At 35.4% G+C, this 24,270-nt stretch overlaps 1 long non-coding RNA gene across 3 annotated transcripts in view; it reads right to left on the bottom strand.

Annotated features, from left to right (window-relative positions):
* The window catches only part of LOC108499992, a 31,968-nt gene extending 25,091 nt beyond the window's left edge, over window positions 1-6,877 (bottom strand). For all 3 annotated transcript variants that reach the window (XR_001875731.1, XR_001875729.1, XR_001875730.1), the window contains exon 1: window positions 6,770-6,877. This is a non-coding gene — a long non-coding RNA (uncharacterized LOC108499992). The remainder of the gene's footprint in view (window positions 1-6,769) is intronic.
* Between the last annotated feature and the right edge of the window lie 17,393 nt (window positions 6,878-24,270).

The raw sequence follows: 24,270 nt of genomic DNA, 5'->3' as shown, positions 1-24,270 counted from the left end.
TTCGCTCATCATATACAAATCTCCTTTCCTATATGGCTTTCCTTTCCATATTCCTTATCTTTAACATTATCGTGTCATCAAAGGATTGAATTCTTCACTTTGTACTACTTTAGTTAATCCTGTATTTCTAATACCACATAAATTCAACATGTACACAAGTGAAATACATCGGTCCTTTTTCATACACATGAGGTAGTTACATCTAATTGTCATGACTTACATGTTATGTTCATGTTACCCAATTATTGATACAACAAATTTGGACTATAATTTGGGGTTTTTTACCTTAAACATACTTTATATCTTTTTATTTTGGATATTGTCAGTAAAATATTAATAAATATACAAATTACATTCAAATACATTGTAAATGAACAAGGCACTTAATATTAATAGAATGTTAGCAATATTCCATTTCAATATTATCTTAGATCTTCCTATTTGTGTTTTTCAAATTAACTGTAATTACTGAAAATTTAGAACAACAAATAAACTCTTTTATCATGACTGATAGTTTTGTTTTATAAAATACAAGGTATGTTTTTCTGATTTGAGCAAAGATTACTATTACTAGTCATATGAAAAATTGCATAAAAGGTAATTTTGAATTCTTTAAAAGACAGCATGCTCAAATATTTTTGTGGCTGACTTTGTCCAACTTAGAGTGCCTTAAGTATTATGAAATTCTAGAAGTTCTAAGAAGTAAATTTTTCAATTTTAAAATTAATAGGTCGCCAACTTTTCTTTGAATATCTAAGCTATTTTATTCCAGTAAGGGGGGGGAGCTTATCCATAATTCAGTTTTCATCAAGCATGGGTGAGATCAGTGTGCAACCCTAAGGGCCTAAATCAATATTTTAAGAATCAACTAATTTAGCACTATGAGGAAAAAAACCCAAACCAAACAAAAAAACCCCAGTACCTCTAAATAACTACTGCAGGACTGTGGAATGTTTATGATTAAATGGGCATTCTAGAAAATCGTAAGGTGGTTTTGTCAACAGTTCCAATGCATACACAGATAGCATTATAATTGCAAAGGAGATTTGTAACAGTGCAATGGCTATTGCTGCATCATTTCAGGGACTTTGCAAGCTGCACATCTGAAAGGTCATGGGAAGATTTTGCAGTAATCCAGTTTTCAAAAGAAATAATTTAAAATGCGGAGCACCTATTAAAATATGCTTATAAAAGAATGTTACTAAACCTTTCAAATATATCTTGATTACAAGAATGTATTTGTCTTTAACTCACAGCATGCTTGGTAACATTGCCATTGTAATACAGATTTAAACCAAAGGGCTGGAATTCTGCATGTAAAGAAAAGGTAAACAGTAAATTGTATTTTACATAAGTTTTACAAATGGATTCAGATAATGTTTGTTGCTAATATGTGAATTTATTGAGTTGGAATAAAAGTAATTTTAGAGACTGACAGACAGGCATATTTTAAACAAAGATGAATCGTTGCACTATTTTAATAATCAGTTATGTCCGGTTTCAAGAGGAAGTGTATTCTTTTCATTACAAACCTTTCTATTAAGACTTCACAGCTTTGTTTTATTCCCTCCATCAAGAGAAGATGGTGACATGATAAGACACAAGGTAATGTTTATAGAACTAGCAAACTCTGGCCCCAAATAAAAATCATTTGACTTAAAACTTCTGGGCTGGCCTCTAAAAAAGTAAAATAAAGTAATAAAGTGATAGTGATTTATTCTATTTGAGTAAATTATGGATACTAATATTTTCAAATAGGAAGAAGAGGCTGACATGTCTTCCAAAGAGCAACATAAATAACAGCATAAAATATATTAAAAAATGGAGATATTAATGCAGTGTGGCATACTTAAAAGGATGCATCCTTAACACTAAACTGAAACAGAAAGACCTCTGAGAAACAGCAGTGTCAGGGGCCATGATGAGTGACCTATTTAATACAGGAGATTTCTGCTGTAATTTGTAATCCTAGGTAGCTGGCTGTCCCTCTACAGTAGCTTTCTTTACAGATGAAAAATACCCATAAGAGTAAAGGGCACTGCTGGATTTTTTAAGGAGAAGCTCTATGAAAGAGGGAATGATTTCTTCAAAAAAAGGCAGACCCTGTTCTGAATCAACAACTCTCACTCTTTCCCTGATAAGCAGAGTTATTTTCTAAGGCCTCTTGAGACATAGATCATTTACATCTGTAAACTTAGTCACTAGTCTTCCATAGATAATCCAAGTCACACCATGGCCAGCATCCTCATCCTTGCCCTTTTCCTTCTGCAGCAAGAAGAAATTTATCTTCAATGAGAAAATTAATTAATGAAATCATGAGGATATGGACTTAACAGTACCCTGCATTAGACAAGTTCAGGAAGTGTAAACTGGATGAGCAGACTGAGGTGGATTGAGAATTGGCTGAATGGCAGACCCCAGAGGGCTGTGACTGATGTCACAGAGTCTCGTTAGAGGCTAGTAACTAGTGGAGTCCCACAAGAGTCAATACTGAGGCCAGTACTACTGAAATTGTTCACAAAAGACTTGGATGAATGGGTAGAGTGCCTCCTCAGCAAGTTTCGTTATGATACAAAACTGGGAGAAGAGGTTGATACTTCAGAGCGCTGTGCAGTCCTTTGGAAGGAATTCAGTATTAAGACTGTAGGATTTCTTTTTTTTTCCCCCATAATTATTTTATTTTATTTTCATGGAAAGAGTAATGAAAAAGAGTGTCAATAACATTAAATAGTAAGATATAAGGAGAAAATATATAGCTGATATACACTTTCAGAGAAGATAAGATGCTTTACTATGTGACCTGAAGGGAGTTCAAGAAGATGCATGAGCCTTCAGGAAAAGATAAAAGCATAAAATAGGTAAGATGATTTACAACTTTTCTGAGCTAGCATTTGGTCTCTCACAAGCCAAATGGAAATAAGTAGTCTTAGTAAATTTAGATTAATACAGCTAAGTTTATGTATCTTTGTTATCCTTTTAATAAAATACATAAATTACACAGTACAAGTTTACTTTACTTTTCAACATGCATCAAAAAAGTATGAGGTCACAGATCACCTCAAGATCCCCCCCAGGATTTGAAACTGTTCAGTTCAGTGTACACCTCCTGGAAGATAAAGGCCATCGACTACATTACTAAAATAATCTTGTGCCAGAATAAGAAGCTGCAGATTACACAGATAGATTACTTGTAGGTAATCTAGGTGTGTAATCCCTTAAAGATACCTCTAGAGTTAATTATCTTTAGCGGTATGTAATGAGATATAAAACGTTTATCACTGAAGGAGTAGTAATACTAGCATGTCAGTAAGACAAGAGCGTTTACTGATTTTTTTGTTGCTCTTCACCTTTTCTCCAAGCAAGGAAGCTATTTTCCACTCAATAAACAAGAGTATTGTGACAGTTTATGACAACTGGACATTCCTACACAGAGAAACTTAATTCATAAAGACATAAACCCATTCTGTTTCAAGAACTTTGAACATGTCACCAGTCAGCTAAGTGTTGCTTTGGTGTCAGGAGGCTTAGTTTAGGTACCATTACTGCTGGATTAATATATTTCTTGTGAAGATTGAAGCCTATGTCGGACAAGATTCAAGTCAGCTTACTAGAATATGTTGTACTCCACTTTTGTGTCAGAGGAGCCAAGGAGACCATCCTAACATAGATACAAGGGCTGTCAGGTAAAGATATTTCAGGAAAACTGTTCTAAAGATTAAGAGACATGCAAAACTCATTTTAAGGTAAAAATGAAATAGCCTCAGTCCAAATAGCAGTGCTAAAACTTCTAGCAAAAGTACTACTGCTGATATTCTTCAGTTTGGAATAGGGTTTATGCTTTGAAATTTTTTTTTCTAAATAAGAAGAAAGAAGATTTTCTACATTTAAGAGTAAAATATAGTATATTAGATTAATTAAAAAGGGGGTAATTTTAAAATATTCTTGCTTTTTTAACAAATTCAAATTTATAAAATTCTCTAATGATTATGCTTATGCGAAAAGACACTATTTTTCAGAGAGTTTCTAGGGCAAAAAAGAGAGAGACATTTGTAACATATTTTCAATTTATTTTTTATTAAAAAAGAGAAAAACTATCTAAGATATTTCAGAATTATTTTTACTGTTATCTTAGTTTTCCATTTAGTGCTCTCTTAATCAAATGCTGAAAAAAGGTTTTAATCGTTAAATATTCTACCAGCCACATTTATTCTAGGTATTGAGTATTTGTTTATTCAAACTGTGAAGGTCAAAATATTGCCCAAGAAAGCCAAGATTTTCAAGTAGTATTTTCATTTTATTATTTAGGTTATAGGATTTTAATCTCAATTTTAACTTTATTGGGTAATTAAGTGATAGGCCTGTGAAGTTAGAGTACCCTTATCCTGGGTTCTGAAAGCATAAGATTTGCCATAATATTAAGGGCTTTTTAAAATGTGGTAATTAGTCCTTATTTTCTTATTACACTGTCTTAATTTTGTGCTTTTCAATTAAAATTTAATTCTTTTTTTAGAGCTGCTAAGAGTAATTAAAGAGAATTTCAATATACTATATAGCTTGCTCATCCTGCAAGTCAAGAAGAAAGTATGATTTACTTGACACAATGACAATTCCAGATTTCACTCTGCTAATTTGCAGGTGATGAGTGTCTTTGTGGAACTCACCTTTTTGTCTCAGAGTTGAAATTTAAGAGATGACATCATAAATTGTTCCCTCTGGCTGTACAGGAGGTTGTTCCCTCATCATATTCAGATCTGCACCAAGAGGCAGAGTTCCTGACTGCCATAAGCACTTACTGACAGCACTCAGATCCTAGAGGAAATCAGGGAGCACTTTTTGTCCCTGAAAACTTAAATGGGAAAATGTGAAGTGACATGTGAATGACAAAATGTGAAGTGGTCAGAACAAAAGATAATGATTAAACTAAATATAAATGGGAAAACAAGATTCAGGATGTTTATAAAGTACTAGAGGCATTAAATGGGTTTAGTTCTGGATACTTCTGACAACTGCACATATAACTAAAGTAAAGAATGAGTGGAATTTTCTTCCAAAAGTATCGCTGTTTGCCATAGGATGTAGCCACTTCCCTAAGAAAGATATTACTTTTATATGACTGTGACTAAGAATTGAAAAAAGGCAAAGTTAAGAAGAATTTTTTCCATTAATATATTTTTAAGATTTCCTGAAGGAATTCGTGGATACTTGCACAAGGTCTTTTAGAAGTTACAAATCTGTTTTATTCTCTGCTGGCACTGTGTATGTTCCTCTCTTCGTCTCCAATTTCTCTCAAGTGAGCAGCTATACCAACACTGTTTTTTCTTTTATTTAAAGAATGTTCTGGAAAAATACATCTGTCTGTGTAAATATTTGACATGCGTAATACACAACACTGAGATTCAACAACATTGTAATTTTTCACTTTAATTCCTTTTTTAGTTCCAAATCAAGCATGCAGGCTCAAAGTGAAAACATACATACAAAGAATTTGTGCTCTTGGACATGCCCTGATTTCAACATTTCTTAAAATTAAATTTCTTAAATATCTTAACTGCAGTCTTCCAGAGAGGATGATTGTATGATATACAAAAGAAACAAACAGAAAATTTGAATGTTTGATATGTTTATTTAGGTAATTACTTGAAAGGTTGGCAAATACTTGAAAAATGTTGAGATAGTTTTAAACTACACTAAAATAAAATAACTATTTTTAAAAGTATAGGACTTGTTTGTTTACTGGTTTAGCTTTTATCTTTTTTGACCTGCCTACAACAGCCATACTGGAAAAACTTGATGCTCATGTATGAGAGAAGGTGGTCACCACACTTCAGAATTCACTTTGTTTCCCTTTCCTAATTATTTCAGATGCTTTTTATACAAAGAAATGCTGACCTTAGCCAAATCAAAAATCATTTTTAGTAACTTTAGCTTGTTGAATATCTACATTAAAGAGTGAAGCTGATACAAATTGTTCTGTAGACTTCAAAATTCTGGAATTTCAAACTTCTTGTTTTACTTATTTCAATAGGATATAGGAAGACTGCTTCATGATCTGAGCCCCTGGAAGACTTCCCTGTGAGTTGAGTCTGGTCTGCATATTGGGCCCTTCATTCCCCTTAAAAGGGAGTCGCCTATTACAACTACCCTTCTGTTCCTCTTAACAGAGGAGGTCTTCATGTGAGGTACAGGTTGTGTTGTTTTAGAAGATCCCACTATCCCAGAAGGACCTTAGCCCATCTCATCAGTTGTCTGGCCTTCTAGTTCCACAGCCTCATAACTTTTGCAGAAGGCACCACTCCTACCTGTCAAATTTTGAGGAGTAGGAACCTTCCTCCTGGTACGTGCGGTGATCCACTTCCAGCTTTCATCTTTAACAGACCCTTGACTAACATTCCTTTGACTAATTACATCGTAGGGTTCACCTGCTTCTCCACTACAATGGAGGTTCAAGACTCCCAAGAGTCTTGAGGCTGTAGCGTCTTCTTCATGAAGCTCCTTCACATGGCAACACAGCTCTTCAACCATGGTACACCCTCTGCAACATAAATGTTTGTCCCAGCCTCACAAGAGGCATCAGGCACTCCTGGCAACCTGTGACCTGGAGAGCTGCATCTGCCATCAACAGGTCTGGCTGGCTGGAGGCCTCTGACATGGTTGGTTCAGTGACTCCACCAGCTACAGGGGATCAAGCTGTATGGTGTGTCAACATCATAAATGAGGAAGCTTAAACTAAAAAGACTCGTGCTGAAAGGATCTCATTGCTCTAGCTTACCTGCTTTCTGAGTCTGTTTGTTGCCTCTATTGGTTGCTCCCAGATGGTCAGAGAGGAGGCCTTCCTGCTTGTCCTGCCTGTGCGAACTGCCATGCAAATGTCTTCAGTTCCACACCCTCTCTGGAGCCGTTTAACTCTGCCTCGATTGCTCTTGGCACCGTTCTCTGCTCACCTGTTTGCCTGCTGAGGGCTTCTGACTCCTCAAAAGGCAGCACTTAAGCGTTCATGGCCACAGGAACCCCCAAACACCAAATCTCACCCTAAAACCCTCTTTTAAGTCACCTCTGGTGCTACCTTACTGATAGAGAGATACAACAAAATATACAATACTTTTCTTTGTAAGGGACTCCAATAATCCTCTGCTGGACAGGAAGAAGACTGACAGCCTCCTCATTATCCTGTGATATGATATTCAGATGATGATGTGTCCTCTGCAATTTAAAAATCACAAAATCTCACACTTTCATACCCTCTTTCTTATATCTTTTAAAAAGGACAAATCTCTTACTTACCATCTAAAATTTCCACTCTTTAGCTTTTATTTGATGCTCTACTGCAGCTGGAACATCAATTTCCACTAAAACCTCCTTGCATCACAGGCCACCACAGCAGAGAGTATCTTCAGATATTTCTAAGCATATTGGCACCTTTGTTAAAAGGTCTTCATTCTCTCTTTCTATGGCAGTCTTTAGACATTTGCTTTTGTTGTCAGAGATAATTATTTTTGTACACATAAATGGCACTCTGTGTTTTGCTGTTGTGTATAGATGGAATTTGATCTACACACTGACCTGTGAACAGGTGAAGAATGCATAGATCAAGCAAGATGAACTTATTTGGTGAAAAGTATTGTTATTTTAGGATTGTTTAGTGCTGTGTTGTGTTTATCATGACACTCGTGACTTGTTTTGTAAGTAATTTCTTTTTCTCTGCAACAGCTGCAAAAAAGTAAGTAAGTTACTATTTAATTTTTATCCAATCTTACTAAAAGATGTGAAGAAAATCTGACAAAAATTCATGGAAGAAGGAAGCACATAGTAATTTTGTTAAAGAGTAATTTATGGACAAATCTCTGCAATGAAACCTTGTATTATAAAGTGGAATGCTTAATATTCTGCATATTTATCTTTAAGTTGTTGAATTCTCAGAAGTAAAATCAGAATATTTTGATTAATCACATGTTGTAGCAAGAAGAAAATGCCAAATCCAACCTCAACGTTTTCATGAGGCAGAATGCACAAAACACACTGAATAAATTCTCCAAATATAAGATTCTCAAAGTTTTTGGTCTGGGCTCTGAATGAACATTTTGTTTTCTTTGTCAGTGATTCAGAATATCTCCAGCTACTCTTCAGTGTCTAGGAAAATGTCATGCCAACTGGGGTCAAGTTTTATTTTAAAATTGAAAGCATGAAATAAGCACTAAGAAGACAATTGTACATTTGTTTTCCAAAGTAAAAAAGCATCTTCGATCTACTTTGCTTTTGAAAATTGGCTGAGGAACATATTCCAGAGGCCCAATAGCTCATAACATTATTCCATGTTCTACTCTGTATGAGTAATTAGACTGCTGCATATTTGCATAAGCATGATGCTTCATGATTAATGTATAAGTCACAGCATGGAGCCCTGAACAAATTCATCCACAGATCCTTCTCACCATGTCTGCTGCAAATAACCAGTGTGCCTGAACCGCAGTCTATCATACCTGTAGATATGGCAGTGTATAATATAAAAAACTTTTAAACTTCATTATGAAGTTGTACCGAGCTGTAAATCTTTTTTATCTAGAAATGTTATTAACAATAAAATGTTTGCTCCTATAAAGCCACTGGCGTTTGTACTTCCTGTGATTTATGCCGGATTTGTTGGTGTTTTTTTCCCGTGGTAAAATTAAGTATGAAGTCTATAGCTTTAGTCTTAAAATGGAACTAGATCAAAAAAACTTTGTTAAATTAATAACCTAATAATTACTTTTGCACTATTACTCCTGGGGTAATGTTAACCTAGAGCAAACAAGAACTTGCTGTTCTAAAAAGAGCAACATGTTAATAATTCAATAACACATCAATTCGTTTGCAAATTAAATAGGAAAACTGCTGAAAATGTTAACAGAGGTCTGATGAATAAAAGCCAGAGAATGCCATAGTAAGGATGCTGGGAAAACATTAGTCTAACCTTTTGTGGTTAAGCAGTGGAGAGACTACAAGCTGATACATGTTCTTTTTACTGCAATTCATTGCATTAACATGACAACTGAGATCTTAAGAGATCTTCCACTCAAGCTTAATTTGTTTCCAAAAGAAAGCAAAAAAATCCACTATTGTTATTTAAAGACTTTTTCCTAATGCCACAAAGAGCATACACTGATTGTGATTTATTTTCATCATTAACATTACAATTACCTTGGCCTAGCACAGAAGGCTATCAAATGTGGTACTATTGGCAGCATCTCAAAACCAGGCATAGACTCAATGGTATTTTGTGTAACTGGGAAAAGACAGAAACAAAATCATTTGAAGTGCCAGGGGGTGAAAGCTCCATGAGCTACATTCATTTTCACTGAAATTCAAAATTTTAGAAGAAAAAATATTCCAAGGCTTGAGGATTGGTTTGGGTTTGTTTTTGTTTTTTAATTTTTGTTTTTGTATAGCATCTAACATCTAAATCACCACCTCACTGCTGAGCAGTCATTGGTGTCAATGATTCAAATCAGTGGGATTCAAAATAGTTTTGAACATTATTTGCCTGCATTTTCATACCAAGAATAAAACCATGGACATTTTAAATATTCTACTTAAAGAGAATTAATGTTAAAATACACTAAACATTATGTTCACATTATTTTGAATTTAATATAAATATACAGCATTGCATATATGTATAATCTTTTCTACAAAAATAAGCTTTTGCTGTGAACTAAACACAGTGCACCATGAGCAAGGAACTTACTCAGATGAGTGCTGGTGAAAGCAATGTATTTTTGGAAGAGATGTATGTGATAAGCACAAAACAAGCAGAGGCCAAATTGTTTAGCCCTAGAGGAAACTATTCCCCACCCTAAGTAATAAAGCCAACACAAAACAATTCTATTTCTTAAGCAACCTAAAGGATCACCCACAGTGTGGGACTCCAGTATGTCAGAACTGTCCAAGGGTAGTTTCATCCTTTCTAACTTTGCAGTGTAAACTGTTTATGTAGGCTTCTTCAGTGACGAAGTGCTGTCTCCAAATGGAAAGTCACCACATTTACACTACATTTTCTGACAGATCCTCTCTCTAGACAGATACTTAAATCTTAGTCCACCAAAGAAAGCTGAAATTACAGTAAACCTGTATGCACTATCCCACTGGCAGTTCCTGAAAAATCCACTCTTCCTCCGATCAAACTTCCTGTTCTCTATATGTAATAAAAAAGTTCAACATGGCAGAAACATTTTTCCAAAAGCTAGTATATTTGTATTTGCAAGTGAGGGAATTTTCCTTTCTGACAATTTTCTCTTTTCCCTTTGAAATTGGTATCTTTATATGAGTCGAGTGCACTCATTGAAATAATCAAAGTAAAGCAGTGTGGAGAAATTAAATTGAAGTACATGATACTATTGCTTTAGGGCTTAAAAATACTCAAAGTAGGTCTGTAGTAGCTCCTATGAGATCATTCCCTCACTCTTGTCTCTCTCTTTATACCAGCTTTATGGGGTTAAATCCACTTCATCAATGGCACACAGGCTTTCTGCATTGTCTTCTTAAGAGGAATTCCTTTTGTAGTAAACATTATCTGAAGAATCTATAGATAACATATGAAAATTTTATTTTTTAAAATATTTTTATAAAAAAAGACATAAAATCACACGACAAGGGTTACATTATAACACACTTTTGGATTACAATGAAATAGATTTTTCTTTGAGAATATTGACATCGTGAAAGCATTGATTGAATGTATTTATTTTCTTAATTTAGGAAAATGTCTTTTATAACAACAACAGAAGAGGCAGCCCACATTCTTCTGGTCTGAATTTTCCAACCAAGTTTCCCAGAACGAAAATGTGACATAAATGGCAAAACTGGTAGGATTGTGTCATCATGCAAATGGAAGAAATTAACATGAAATTACCTATGTATTATGTTTTAGATATTATGTGTTATATTTTAGATATCATGTATCTACTGAAAGCTCTTTGCTTCAATATCTACATGAAATTAAAATTAAAATTATACCATTTTAAGGGTGATTTGAGAGATTTCATATTTTTAATAAATTTCTAAGAAAGTAGTCAAGAATTTCAATCCTAACAGCATGCTCAAAAGCCATACTTTTGTAAGATTTCTGAAAGGAAAATCTAGCAAATCATTTTAACCCCATTTTTGAGGAATTCTTTTTTCTCAAAACCACATATAGGATGCACAGTCAAAAATATATGGTACATTCAAAGGAATTATTACTATTATTATTATTAATAATTAAATAAAATATTATATAATTTAAAAATATTTTTATACATCTCAACCAATATAAATATATTCAATACCTATTTGAGGCTTTAATATGGAAAACATAAACATTTGATAAGTGTTCCAGGTTGTATTTGTGTAGAAAGGCATGATTTGTTCACAGTATACCCAAAATTGTTTCAGAAGCAAAACATCTTACCATTTTCATGTTATTACATACAAAAAAAACCCCAAAATAAAACACCAAAAGAACCAAACAACAACAAAAAACCCAAATCAACCAAACAAAAAAATTCTTCTCCCAAAACATTGAATAGAAGTTGAATTGTGAGTTGTTTGTCTGTGCACTTATTCTTCTAATTTCACTAATATTCTAGCCAAAAATGCTTAGAACTGCTAGTATCTTTTCAGAATTGTGTCCACTTGTGACCCTATATGTAAGAAGAAGGAGCAAAGAAACCAAAGGCCCCTGTATTAGATATATGTTCTTACATGATTTTAAAATTATTCTCTCAGTAAAAAAAATTGTCTTTGTACCCTAGATGTCAGGATAATAGAAGATTCAATTATTTTGACTTTGAAAACTTAGGTAATTTGTAGTTTTTCATGTCACAGGGGTCTGCTGCTGGCTTACCTCTGGTTCTTGGTCCCTTCTCTCACTGCCACAATTAGAAGTTTTCTGTTAACGCTTGGCCAGCTGTGCAGCCAAAGTCTACAAATCTCTTACATGTATTAGCTTCATCAGTTTAGCACAGCGTTGGGAGTATCATCCATACATCAGTCACCCTGCTGCATGCTATGCAATATGATATGCTGTAATATGATATGGGTAAATAAAATGTTTTTCTGTGGACAAAGGAGGTGAGGACTGTTCAAAAGTCTGACTCTTGGGAATTAGTCAGGCTCATAGAGTCACTGAGTTCAGCCAAATGCTCACAGTTCAGCACCACGATGTGTAAGCAATAGCTTCCTTAACCTCATCATTTCTCTAAATACCATTTGAAGGCATTCAGTACTTCTTAGTTAAAAAATCTGTCAGGGAATCGTTTTAGTTAATAAGTTCCTAAAAAAACCAAACAACCACAACTAAAAAATCACCAGTGTTTGAAATACCCCATTTATTTCCCAAGTAATTTAATTCAGGCATTGACATCTAGTTAGAAAGTTTTTCCTAATGTTTCCCATATTTCTCCCACGAGGTAATTGGTGCTAAAGTGGGCAACTGTTTCTCACAGTGGTTAAAGGAAATAAGTCAAAGAAAGAGTTGATTTCATCTACAACAAATAGACATTCTGTACAGAACTAATTTTTGGCACTAGCTGGGGACCGCTGTGTCTTAAAATTACATTTGGACAATGCTATAGAGTCACAGTTACTGTAGTTCTCTATTGTTGGAAGCCAGATGCCCTCACTCAAATGAAATTCAAGTAGGTATTTTCTTCATGTATCCTTCTTTTCTTCTTAGATAGTATGATATACTGGGTCAGCATGCTTGCAGTCTCTGGGCGTGGTCATGAGTCATTAGAGATGTCAAACAACTGCAATCCACCTATTTTAATGGCAAAATGTTGCCATGAATGAGAAGGTTTAGGTCATGATTTTTATTATTTTTCAAATTTTTTACTCTCTCTAATAGATAAACCTAAGGAAAATGAAACTATTATATGTAATCCACAAATAGTTCAACTCTGTTCTCTATGATTCTATTTAATGTAATATCACTGCACTTATTCACACATGCACATTTTATGTTTCTGAGACAGAAATGTCAAGCACTTCCAAGAAAAAAAAAATGGTGATCTGCATTGTCTTATGCACATGTCTGATACTCCAGAATAAAATTTTTCCTTAAAAGCAGAAATATTCTGGTGATCTTTTGGCCTTCTGTCTTCTTTTCAGAACATTGTGTAAGCCAGTGAGAAATAAAATGCTTTCCTAGAACATGAAGGAAACAGAAATATCAGTAAAAAAAAGATAATGCAAGAAAGGGTTTTTTAGAGGATTGCTATATTTTATGAAAGTGAAGTTCCTGTGAACTCTTGGTGGTATTTTTCTTTCTCTCATCTCAATGAAGAACCACCCCTCCTCCACCATGAAACCTCACAAAACTCAGTGGGGTTGGGGGGGTAGATTATGCAAACTGCTTTAAGTAAAGGTTTAAGTAAAGGCTGTCTACAATTCTTTCCTATAGTATCTTTTGAGTCTAACATGAGTCAAAAGCAACACAAGGCTTGTTTCTCACAATTTCCCATAATTCCTTTCCTTTTCCAGATATTTCCAAAAGACATAGATATATCTAAGTGTCACTATAAAATTAACAATGTATATCTCAGTTTTCTTTGTGGGAAAGATTCTGGTTGCACATATAGAAATCACGCCAACTATTTTTCTGTTATTTTGTTATATATTGAATATTCAACGTCAATATTTTCAGAACAGAACATCATGTAAATTTAGTGATGTATGAACTCTTTCCTACTCTTTCCTACTCTTTCCTTTCTGATTGATAGGCTCAGAGAAAGGTGTCTTTTGAATACATATGGGATTTATTTCAGAGGCAAATGAAATTTCTTTTCCATCTGAATGTACCTGTTCTCAGCAGTCGGGATTTCACAAAAAGAGAGAATCCCAAAGACAGTTTAAACCAGACCGCAGACAGGTCTGAAAGTGCAGTTCTAATACCTGAAAAATCTCCCAATAAGACTTCAAAATGAGAAGAAATGTGGCCACAGGTTTCGATTGCTAAGGTAGACTGCTATTCATGGAACAAATTGTATTACTTTACAAACACTGCTTTCATGCCTACAAAGATTCAACTATTGCAAGCTGCCTAATAACTAAATAATTAGCAATATAATACCAAAACACCTAAACGCAGACTCAGGGAAAGGGGTACATCCTTCTCACCTACTGATAGCAGAGAAGATTTCCATGTATGGCCATATCTCATGGTATCCAGAACAACAAGGGCTGCGAGGCAGCTTGATGCTGAGATTTTTGGGGCCAAAACTCTCAACGAAAGTGTCCAGTTATGAAGAAAAAACATACTTCAACATCCTTCTCAAAAGGTTCAGTCTTTTAAAAGGACCACACAGGAATGAAAACAATAAATAAAACTATGTTCTTATTTGTATCTCTTTATACCCTTAAATTCAAATTAACCTCTGAGTACCACAGAGTCAACTGAAGAGTATTAAGGAGCAAAGTTACTAAAAAAAGCATTTGGTGTGAATACGATCATCCTCTGCTTTATACCATTAAATTATCAGAGGCCTAGGAAGTCTCTGCTTGTTTTTATTGATGTGTGACTGACAGTTTTCAATGATAAAACATGGACACAATTACCTTTTTTTTTTGTAAAAGCAAAGTTTGAGGATTTTTTAAGATGGTAGCAAACCTTTTTAAAACCTCTGAGTTCTTGGTCACATCTTACCTTTTCATGTTGTCTTGACACTACAATGGATTCTTCTTTGTGCACTCTACTTGAACTTAACAAACTTTTCATGGGAAAGGAATGCAGAAAACAGGTTAATAACAGTTTAAAACAGAAGAGATTTATGGGGGAAGATAAAACTCCTAAGGAACTTCCTTGTCTGACCATCCAGGAGCCACTCTGGCAGTCACACTTGCACCACCTGAGAGAGGACCAAGGCTCCATTTCAGCTACATACCCCACACTCACATAATCAGACCAGGTTTCCTTACCTGTTCGACCCCAGGTTTCCCACAGCAGACTCAGATGTCCCAATCCTTAAAATAGCTTAATCTTGGTGCAATAAGTAAATAACAAAATAACAGCTCTAGCTGGTGCCTCTAAGGAGGAACCCCAAACAAAGCAAACCCTGGGCTTTTATACACTCACAGTCTAAGCACGAAAGTCTGGTGTTGATCAGCTCCTGATGTGTCTCTGAGTGTCCCATCACTTGCCTGGCACCACAGGTCCCCGGCTCCTTTGTTGTATACAGGGGTGGCAGTTCACAGCCTCTGGCCTCAGGCTCTTGTCACCCAGAGCTCAACCTTCAGCTTGTACTGCAGCTTGCAAGCCTAGCTACCTGCCCTGGACGTATTCATGAACAAAACATGATAAAATGTTCACTAGGTCCAATAATGATGTCTCAGCAACACCAGTAAAAATCAAGCATTATTCCTATCTGATTACTGTGATGGTAGCTGGGATTTTATAGGTAAGGATATATGGTACAATGAATGTTGCCTTGTAACACTGATTCTCATGTACACTAATGCTTGCAACATGAGGCATGAACATAAATTGGAGATCTATGTGGAGTTCCAGGGCTATGATCCTGTTGGGGTCGCAAAGACACAGTGCCATGGCTCCCTTGACTGAAATGTCCAATGGAGAGATACAGGCTTTTTAGGAAAGACAGGCTGGAAAAACAAGGAAGTGGAGTAGATCCTAATGTGAGGGACAGAATATATGGAGCTCTGTCTGGAGATGGTAATGAGCCAGCTAAGAGCTGATGGGTAAAGATTAAAGGTTGAAGAGTAGTGGGTGTCTAATATAGGCTGCCTAACCAGAAGGATAAAGTGGATATATATACCCTACACATAGCAGATAGGAGCATTCTCACATTGGCAGGCTCTTGTCGTCATGGGGGACTTCATGGGGGACCTGTTATTTTCTAAAGGGACAGCACAGCAGGGCACAAACAAACCAGGAAGCTCATAGAGTGCCTCAATGACAACTTCCTCACCCGGGTGATACAAGAGCGAACAAGGAGAGGTGCTCTGCTGGGCCTCAAACTCAGCAGCAATGAAGGGGTCATTTAGGATGTGAAGGACAAAGATATCCTTGATTGAAATAAACATGAGACAGTGGAATTCAGGATCATGAAGGGAGAGCAATTGGAGACACAGTTTACCTCAGGGGTCAATACTGAGTTAAATATTTTTAGTATTTTCATTAACAATCTAAATAATAGGGCAGCATGTACCTTCAGTAAGTTTGCCAATGACACAAAGCTAGGAGTAATGGCTGAGATCTCAGAGGGTCATGCTGTTGTTTTTTTTTTAAGAGTATATACATATTAATGATAGACCTGACATAAGAATGCGCAATTTAATTAAAAAGGAAAGGATTGCATCAGGTTTTCTTGGGTATGAATCACCAAAGAATTAAAATATGTACATTCTGCTTCTGAAAACTAAAGTTTCTTTGAGTCAAACAGAGCACTCTACAAGTGAAAAAACTTGTGTTACCTTATGTATTTGAGTGAATGTTAAGATTTAATGATGTAAATGTTAAGTGTAAAATCATGTGTGGTAAAAGAATGTTGTGTCAGTGTATTGAAATGATCATTTTTTTATAGGACATCAACAATTAGTGCTTTCAAGCCCTCAAACTCCTATAATATTCTTGTTATACTTAAAGGGGTCATCTGAAACTGATAGACTGCTGGCCCTTAAAAGGCAAAGTGTTCCATATGAAAAATAACTGCCCCTAAAACTTTAGTAGAATGCATATTTTAAAATTATGAGTAACCCGAGAATGCAAGGATTACCCACATATTTTATAAACTGCACCAAAACCCATTCTGTTTGGCACGATCATCAAGAGACCACACGTATTAGAAAGTGGAAGAATTTATTTTGCACGCCAGTTTGTGAGTATGGGACATGTCATAGGAATGACCATGTTGATGTAAAAAAATGCAGTTGGCCCTCTCTTCTGACTCCAAAATGGCCAATAGTAGATATTTAGTGGAGGAAGTTTATCAAGTGCAAGTTTTTTTCTGTAGAATTCCCAGGACTTTGTGTAAAACAGCTTCTACTCGAACATCTAATCACTATTGAATCCTTATGAAATGTTGTCATTCACAACAGTCTGCACTAATGATTTCTACAGTTTAGTTTAGCATTATGTCAAATGTACCTTTCGTTTGTACTGGGCTGGTGTCTGATAATTTTATCCAACTTCTTGCTTGTTTCAGCAAGAAACATTGAGCAGCTCCAATCCGACCTAAGAGGCATTCTTACAGAGTAATGCAGGAGTGAACTAAATGCTTCTCCCTTAATTATTTTGTTGAGAAATTTATAAAAGCCTTGAAGGACATTTAGTCTATAAGTTAGAAATCGAAGAACCACAATGCCCTGCAGTTCAACTTTGTTGATCCTGGTTTTAATGTCTTGGGAAGGAAAGCTATGTCTGTGTGCATGTGTTTTGAATTTGTCATATAGCTAAGCTCTTTCTTATGAGCAAAGAGGAAAAAAATTTCAAAAACTAAAGAACTCTGACTTTAGTTATTGAGCTCCTGACTTAAAACACTTAAAACACAAAGGATCAGCCTTGGGATCAGCCTCCTACCAAATTTTCCTCATGCGTTTTTAGAAAGAGGGTTTTGAAGCCTTTCAAACTCTGTTTTCCACTGAGACTACTTCTGTAAAAGCTTGCTACACCTGTTAAAGCTGAGAAACAAAGCACTTTCTTTTTAGGAGCAATTAAGCTATAGTGTGGAGGCCACTGAAAGGAAGTAGCTAAATATGTGAATATAAGTATTCCTGAAACCAACTCTCTCTGTTGCAAAAGAATGAGCTAAAATATAACTACTATTTGCAAATAGACGGTGATACTACAAGATCATTGTTGTAAAGATCAAGTTATCTGGAAATAGAACTCTAGGGCAGATGGTAAAATGTACAAGAGTTTTAAAGTATTCTGTACGGAAAATCTGTAGCGTGTACCTCAAACTGCCAAAGACTCATAGAAAGTAGTTCATTATCCTGCTGACTCTGGGTCCTAATCTATATGTTTCTCTTAGAGCTCTCTAGCCGTCGTTGGAGTAAAAAAAAATTTCACATTGTATTTTCATAAATCAAGTCAGCCTTTTATCATAATCCTGACACAATGATAGCTTAGGTATTGTGCAACAAACAGTAGAGTCTGTTGGTTTTCTAAAGGATAAAAATGCCTTGTTATTTAGAATATGAATAGCAACATGAAAGGAATTGAAAGAAGATATAGGATTTAAAAAATCAGGAAGGCAGTAAAGTTTGGAACATTAAATATTCTTGAATTGTAAGGAATTCAGTGATTCTGTCTTCTACATCCATCTCCTCTTCATTAAATAATTCTTCCTCAATGCCTCACATGCTGCTTACTTTCTTATTCTACCACAGGTCTCACCTATTTCAACTGTCATACCTCCTTCTTTTCTCCTTTACTTTCTAACTCAATTCCCTTCTTCCTCCTGTATTGCCCAATCTGAATGTTTGGAGTCACTGCTGGGTGACTGTTGTTGCAAATGCATAGATTCCACTTTCACTGTCTCCATTAAGTGTTAATTGTCTGTACCACCATTTTCACTTGTAGTCCCTTTCCATTGATTCTCATGAACCAGTCCATCTTAAATTTTGAGCTCAACTAATTTACTTTTCAGTAGTTTTTATTTTTACACTTTAATACGGCAGTTGTGGTATGGCAATTTTAATAGAGACTATATGGATATAATTTCAGAGAAATAACAGGAATAGTGTGACATACTGTAAGAAACCATTGCTTACTCACAGTATTCACATGCAAATAGCTCACCACGATATAATACAGTGAAATTCTAAAGACAAAGGATTTCATGATGTTCATATCAACTCTGACTAATTTGTACCCAAAGATTTGGGTATTTACAAGACTGCTATATCTTCTGCTAGTTTACATCACCATGTAGATACAATATGAGAAATGTCTCACTTTTTCTGAGCTGAGACAATTTGAGGAACAATGTTAATTGTAAAGACTAGAGAACATCATTAATAATACTTTACTAATTTCAGGATGAGTAAAGAATGTTAAAGGGAATAGAATGAAACCTAAGAGTAATTTATCTGTTAATATTCTCTTTTTAATATTGATACTAACAGAGGAGTTCAATAAAGGTGTTGATAGCTTGCAATAACTTGAAATATCAAAATAAACTTGTTGAATTTTTGGACAATTTCTGCTCAACATTTTTTGTGATGAAAGTTGTCTCTGTTAAAATTTCGATTTTACCACAATGTTCAAGTTTGTTTTAGGTAATTTTAAATATAATATTTTATCTTGGGGCAAGTAAATCTGATTCTTGACGTTTTCATTTGCAAAAATGAAATCAAAAAGTGTTTAAATATTTGTTTGCCCCTGTGTTAGTCCCTATAGAAGCATATAACAGCATTTTTTAGGATCACTCTTAGAGCTTTTCTACAGAGAGAAATCATTGATTTAATTATATCTGCCATAAAGTAATTCAGTTTCCCTTCTGAATGGATGACTAAAGCTCCTAGGACGGATTATAATATGAGAGATTTAGCTTACCCCACATTTGGAGTCCGTAGTTCATATGGAATTATAATAAATCCCTGTGGTATTCAGGTTTGTATAACACTGAGAAGAAAGCAAGCATCCAACAGTAGCTTGATGAATAAAAAAACCCCATTGCAATAGCAGTAGTCATACCCATGAATCCTCCTGCCCACCCTGCCACCCTTAGTCTCATCCCTGATGGAACTGTGACAGTAACTAAGATTGAGCTGCTGGACAGTTGGATATCCCAGACAAACAGCTGTTACTCCTGTGCATCTCAGTATACATGCATGCACCATCCTTCTGTCCAGGATATCCCAGAGAGCTGACCCACAGTTACTTAATTGCAATATGTTAGCAGGTATGACTATAAAAACTAAAATTAGCATGTTGCTTAAAGGAAAGATTTTTTTAAAGATTTACAGTGCAGGAAGAAATTTTATGCTTTACCATGTCATTCTAATTCAGGATGAAAATAAGAGTTGAAATAATTAATTTCCTTTAGGGAAAAAAACCTCTGCCCCCTATTACCTGTATTATACTTACTTTTTTTAAGGGTTGTGAAAAAAATTCATAGATCAAACATCCTTAATTATGAAAAATCCTCTAAAGCCTCTGTTTCTAGGAAGGTGGAATTTTTGCAGATCTAGCAGAATTGAGTAAGCAATTAGGCAGTAGTGAGAAAACTTCTAGTTTTGCATGACATTAGATAATACTGAAAATAAGAAAGGGAGGAGATGAAGGAAAATTGTCCAGTTGATCCACTTAAAGGATTTAAAATCAGATTTCTAACATCACTAAGAATAAAACTGACAGGCTATAGTGAGGAGTACACAATAGCTTCCCCTCTGCCATATATTTGGCCCTTATCTGTGAGTGCTCCTTTAAGGACAGGATCAGGTTGTTCTGGTGTAGCAGCTCCAAGAACCCCACTTCTGAGGATCCCACTTTGGCAACCAGCAAGTCTCACATCCAGTCTGAAGGTTTGAACCCTGAGACCCAGGTAAGCTTGCACAGCCAGCAGATTCAGTTTAAAGATGCCAGGACCATCTTAGTAATGGGGGTACCAAGATAAGGCTATTTAACAAGTATATGATGAAGAGTTAATGGAATCTGGCTTTTAAAAATCCCAAATTATTGTCATGTGGTTCTTTACTTGTTTCGCATCATATATAATTTTTTAACTGTTATATAAGAAATATTTTGTCAATAGCCTGAGAGAACAATAAACAGACCAATGTGAAATAATAGATGTTCAATCAAAAAGAAAGCAGAACACTACAAATCACACAGATATAGAAAACAATAACTAGAGTAGAAAGAAAGAATGAGAGAATAAAGAGCATGAACATATCGTGTAAAATGCTGTCAAGACACATCTCCGAAAAGGTAGATCACTTGAATTACCCCTAAAGACCAAAATCTGAAAAATTACCGGAAGAGTGTTTAAGAGTTGAACAGAGAAATGTTAGGGGAAATATAGTTATGAAGCCCACAATATATTTGCGTAAGTTCATGCTACCAAAAAAAAAAAAAAGTAGCTATGGTAACATTACAGTAAATAACCTAGTTAGAACTTTCTTACCCTTCACTCAGGCTCAGCAAGTACCTATCCTAATAAAGGAGAGAGGTATCTGAAAATAGTAAACATGTAAAGTAAGCATAACTTTGTAATGTGCTTCCTAGAGCTAGTAGGAAGACATAGAAAGGATAATGATTTTTTACAAGCTTTGCTAGTTTTGAACCATTTTTTTTTCAGTATCAGTGCTTAGAAAACAGTCAATCACCATCAGCTGTGGAGATTTCACTGAGTTTGATAATTGGATATTTCCATTCATTTTGAATGCCATTCCAGGGCCTGCTTTGCAATCTTCATTCAGTTAATTGTCACGTACAGTTCAGGTCCCATTCTTGTGCACCATATGTGTCTTTATTGTGCCTGGTGCCTTAATCTGCAAGGTGCCTCAGAAATATCCATGTGGTCATTTGGCAGCTGGATCATGAAGTCTATTGTGACCTGCTATTTTCAATGTTTGTATCAACTGCAAAGCAGAAATAAATATTGATTACCAAAAGCAAATGATACTTGTTTTATTACCCAGTGAAGGCAAAGTTGGGACAATAGCAGAGCAGCTGTTTGACATACTTTCTGATTTAGAATCTCTGACAGAGACTTACACACTTGTGTGTCCATTTGTGAAAATCAGTTTGGCTGTTTGTGCCACAGCCCTGTAGCTGCCAGCATTTCTATGCTCTTTATGTCGGGAAAAATGTCAGCTTGCCTATACATAAGGCAAAGGCCATGAGCACATTTAGGGAAACGACCAGGGAAAAGGCATTTTCATTTATTCACTGTTAGCACTGAAAAGCAATAAGGAGTGAAACATAACCACTGCCACAAGCATGAGAGGGATGGCACCCTGGGAATGGTATTAGGTAGCCAGCAAAAAACTAGCTTTCAGTCAGATGCCTCTTACATTATTAGCTGCTTTTCTAAGAAAACTCACCAAAAAAAATTATATGTCATTCTTTAGGTATCTGTAATTAGTTCTTAATACTAAAATTTCTCCCTCCAACAAAAGAAAACTAATGGATTCACTAAAGAAGTAAAATGTATAAGATAGATACTAGCTGTAAACCTAATCTCATAACTCCTTTCAAAAGGAGATTAAATCTGATTTCGGATGGGTGAAGTTAATGTTAAGATACACATGAATCTTCCATAATTTGGAAGATTTTGGAAGGGAAGGAAAGGTTTTGGATGGATTGGGAAGGGAAGGTTTTGGAAGGGAAGGAAACCATGGAAAACAGTGGATATATTATTAAATTAAAAAATAATGCGTTGTGCTGCAAGTTTGGGAGAAGCAAATGTAACTTTTAAATGTAAAAATATTAATTAATAAATATTTTAAATTAGTCATATTTTCATGTGGTAAAGGAGGTACTCTGTGAGTGGAGGGGTTTAAGACTATTTCAGACAAGAATGCTGACATATATTAAGAGCAGTTTCTGGCAATCTGGTGCAGTTTGCCATCCAAAAGTAGGTGGTATGGGATACCATCTAAAAGTAACAGTTAGCCACTGTATGGCAGAGGAAGTGAAAACTGTCATTACTGGCTGAATGATAAGTGGACTAATTGCAGAAGCAATAAAGTAGTATTTACTCTATTGTGTGTTTTTTAAGTGGTGAATAGCTCTAAATTCTAAACTTAAGCCAGCAAGAGAGCTTCAATTGTGTCATGAATTAATTATGATCTGCCTGATCTCCATCAGAGGGAAATGTCTGACCTAGTGAAAGGAAGAGCCTATAGCATACTTTGAGTCTCTGTTTCTTTCTCACTTTATCTCTTTCCATCCCTTTCTCTCTCTGTTCCTGACAGACCTTTCATTCCTTTCTAGTTAATTAACTTATTTGCCTTCTACCTAGAATCCTAGCTCCACCAAAAACCTGGAAAAACATTTGCCAACAGCACACAGTTCAGTTGACTTGATTGTCTCTATTCTTACTCATCTGTTTATAGTGCATGTTCTTTGAGGTAGGACTACTCCACGTTTGGCCAGGCAAATCTGTAGTTTTCCTCTTACTTATTTCCTAGTCAAAGCAATAATCAACATAATTAATAATAACAGATATCATATATATTTAAGCAGACTTCATTACCATTTCTCGACTTCTCACTAAGTTTTTGTTAGTCATGTATGAAAACTTTTTTTTCTGGTTGAAATAACTTGAATGTACAGTAAATGAATTTGCCAATTATACTAAATTAGAAGGAGCTGTGTACACCCTTGCGAGTAGAGGAGCCTTAAAGAGAGAGATGGATATCATCAACCGTATGAAATTTAGCAAGAACAAGCACCATGGGACGGAGTAATCATGGTTTTACATGTAAATAGGGGGATAAAAGGCTGGAAAGCAGCCCTGTTGAAATTGATGGGTTTGAATTGATGACAGATTGAATAAGAGTAAGCAGTGTGCCCTGACAGCCAGGAGGGCCGACAGCATGCATCAAGCACAGCATAGCCAGTTGATGGAGGGGATTGTCTCTCTCTGCTCTGCAGAGGTGAAGCGAGGCACCACCTCAAGTACTGTGTGCAATTTTGAGTGCCTTAATATAAGAAGAAAATCAAACTATTAGACTGTCCAGAGCAGGACAACCAAGATGGTGAAAGCCTCTCAGGCAAGACTTTCAAGGGGTAGCTGAGGTAACTTGGTCTGTTCAACCTGGAGATGATCCATACAGATCCCTTCCAACAGGAGGTATTCTGTGATTCCATGAATTAAAGAAAGGGAACTGATAAAATGAATGGGCCACATTGAGAAATGAAGAGGCAGTAATTTTTTCATAAGGTATTTGCTTATTAAATTCAAAATATTATGTCTATTTGAGACCAAAAATCTTCATAGAACATTTATTTGGACGATTAGTGATTTCTCTGGTCATAGAATTCAAAGTGTTTTAGTATCACTAACTGATTAAACCATTGATCAACATCTGTTTTCAAACTACAAAAAAATAAATGAGTGAAGAATTCTTAAATATTGGAGATTTTCTCAGCTATTATTTGTTTTATTTCACTGCATTTTTTTAGAAACTTTGTAAACATCTTTAGAACCCAAATGTCTTTTAAAAGTAGGATTAGATATGTATTTCAACAGTTAGGGGTATGTTTAAAATCACCCTCAACAACAGGTATACCAACCACTTGCCCTAAAAACTCTTTTGTCAGTTCCTGGAAACTATTCAAACCAA

Source organism: Lepidothrix coronata, unplaced genomic scaffold, assembly GCF_001604755.1.
Source record: "Lepidothrix coronata isolate B3197 unplaced genomic scaffold, Lepidothrix_coronata-1.0 Scaffold83, whole genome shotgun sequence".
NCBI classification, from domain to species: Eukaryota; Metazoa; Chordata; class Aves; order Passeriformes; family Pipridae; genus Lepidothrix; species Lepidothrix coronata.
The sequence above is the reverse complement of the archived record's forward strand: the minus strand, read 5'-3'. Positions and strand labels throughout refer to the sequence as shown.